Genomic DNA, 2,997 nt, shown 5'->3' with positions numbered 1-2,997 from the left:
TTTCAAACAGGGAATACACTTGAGAGAATTCAACTGCAACAAACAAGCTGTCAGTGGAGAAATGGGCTAAATTTGGCAAATAGAGTATTTGCTGGATATTGCTCACTTAGGTTTACAGGGAACTGGAAAGGACATGCCAAAACAGCTGTTCCTAGTCTTTGCACAAAAGATGTTTCCTTGAAGAAGGCATTAGGAGTTTCTTATTCTAGAGGAGAAAAGACAAGTGAAAGCAAAAATTTACAGATGATGAGCTCTGGCAATAGTGATGGGAGGCAAAAAGATATGGTAGTTACAGAGGGACTGGATGATGATAGGCAGGGAGAATGAGAGCAACAGATAGGAGTGGGAGACACCAGAGGGGTGGGAAGCATGGGGGAGGAGGTGAGGAAGTGAGCCAGGAGAAGACAGCGTGACTGTGTCTGATCTACACTGACGAGTACCAATGTTAACTGTCACCTCTCATCTCCAAACTAAATCACGCCTGGAATTGGAGGCAGCAAGGAGCTGATAGAGTCAGCCTTAGAGAGCCGACAAGTCAATCAGAGCGGAGATGCGTGGAGAGACACCAGCTTTATAGGGCTCGGTGCCTTCATTCATCCCAGGATTTACACCTGTCAGGCTCCCGCGGGGGGAGCGCGCTGGGTCTCACTTTGGCACCACTTAAAATGGGACAACAGACACATTACTGCAATCACCCTCTGCTTTCCTGTCCTCTGGAGGGTGTGTTGTATATTACAGGGAGCTCAGCTGCCTTTGTACGTTGAGTTTGAAGATGAACACACCTCTTGCTATGCAGAAAGGGATTACCTGCATTTCAGCACCTGGGGGTCTATTCCCCATGCAAACCTGCAATGCCCCATACCAAAGAGGGAAGGAGGGCTTTGCAGGGCAGGCGGAGATGATGGGGTAACTGTTCACTAACTAAAATGCTTCAGGAGCTGTGTAAGCTGTGCAAACCTCATTACCTGAGTCTGACATAATATCTATTAGAAGAGGTCAGTGGAGAACAGAACAAGAGCTCGGCCTTCCTGTCTTCTTCCCAGCTCTTCTCAAATACCTGCAGTGCTCCATAAAGATTCTTCTCTCCTTTCAAAAGAGTGCCCAGATCAGAACTCTTCCCTGCTGGCTAAATCCTGGGTACCAAAGCTTGTGATACAGGCTTTGAGCTGCCTGATCTCTTAATCCAGCTGTGTGTATTCATTTGAAACTGAAAGCAGCTCCTTTTTGTCGTCTGCTTCTCAGCATTAACTTCTCTTTGATGTAATTCTTGCTTCCGATGCTCTCTCCCTTCATGGGGAAGATTAGTGTGAAATTGGCCTGCTTCTCCAGAGACTGCAGTGTTAAGCCTTCAACACTTGGTCCTTATTGGAAATCCTTAAACCACATCGAGAAGAGGGGGAGGGAAGGAAAGTGTAAGAGTTCCAGATTTGACTCTGCCAGAGCTCTGATGCCTCCTTTCCCTTCAATGCTTTGGGAGTGGGGAGCATGGATGTTGAAGGACTTAGGGATGTTCTCTGAATGATCCATGTATTTTAAAACAGGAACTAAGATGCCTAGCTGCTAGGCATATATACTCTCAGGTTTAGAAGTGAGGATAGCAATGCAGAGGTAATCAGAGGGAACTGTGAGCATGCAAACAGTTAAGGCCAGGTTGGTCAGAGTGACACGTTTTGGGAATTAAGCCACAACATTGTTGCTAATCTGCTTTGAGGAAGTACACTTGGAGATGGATTTCCTATGTCCATGTGGTGCAAGAGAGTGAATGTCTCTCTTCTTGGACAGATGTGGGTGCAGGGCTGCCTTAGACTTCAGTGGAGCGTTTTCCTCATGAGAAGTCTGATGGACTCAGTGGGGAGAGACTTCGGTGAGTTCCAGTCTGCATTTCCTAAGTATCTATGCCTTAGACAAGTTGCTTGTGAGTGTTTTCCCTTCCCCACAGTGACAGGACTCTTTTTACCCTGCTTCTTGCTCCTGCCTCCCCCTTATGTCTGCTTTCTGCTTGTCTTCCATCATCCCGTTATTACATGAACTTCTACTTTAACTTTACCAACCACTTCCATCAGCCCTTGGACCTGTGCCTACTCCTTCCTCCTCTGTCAGTTTCTTCTGCACCCACTGTTCCTCCTGATGGCTCTTCCCTATTCCCCACACTCTCAGGTCCTGACTTTTGTTGCATTCCTGCTCCACTATCCCCTCCTGCTTGGTCCTGCTCCATTGCCCTTCCAACAAACACATGTGCCATTATCTAAGGAAGGGCCTTGAGCACCCCTCTTGGTTTAGCCTTGTGCTTCCTCTTGCTTGGTCACCCCCCTCCCCTACCCAGGTCTGCAAATCACTCCTTCCCATGTCAGCCAGCAAATTGGTTTATCCTCCCCCCATCCCAGCTTTCATTACCTTGCCGAAATGAAGCGATATCTCCTCGGCGGAGGCTTCCCGTCGCTGCAGCCAGTACCCAAATCATGAGAGCTGGCATAATAAATGAAGACAAAGTGCCGGCGGCCCGGGCCATCTCTCCCACTGCGCCACTAGCCGCTGCCAGCTTCATTATTCGCTTAAGTTGCCGGAGAAAATTACTTAACCCTGACCCGTGTATTAGGGCCCTGTATTAATGCTGCGACAGGCGTCTCTTACAGCAAAGAACAATTTATTAGAGCCGAAACAGGCTGCTTTTCTCTGTCATTTTTCCAATCTGAGCTTTGAACACACATCATTAAACTTGTCTGACTCTCTCCCCTTCTCCATCATTCCTTTTTTATTTTTTTAAACAGAAAGTGCTGTAGAGAATAGAGATTGTTCTGAACTCACTGAGTGCTTCAGACTTTGCCCCTCCTTTCTCCCGTTATGCTCTTTCCTCCAAACATGTCTCCATCTCTCTCTGTCTAATTCACCCTTACTCTTCTCCCTTTGTAGTTGCATATCTGTTTTTCAAACTCTTCTTCCTGAAGTTCTCTCACATTCTCTGCTTGCTTACCTGCCCCTCTTTGTGTGGGTGTCACA

The sequence above is a fragment of the Lonchura striata genome, chromosome 6, assembly GCF_046129695.1.
Source record: "Lonchura striata isolate bLonStr1 chromosome 6, bLonStr1.mat, whole genome shotgun sequence".
In the NCBI taxonomy this organism is placed as follows: Eukaryota; Metazoa; Chordata; class Aves; order Passeriformes; family Estrildidae; genus Lonchura; species Lonchura striata.
This window is presented reverse-complemented; position numbering follows the sequence as displayed.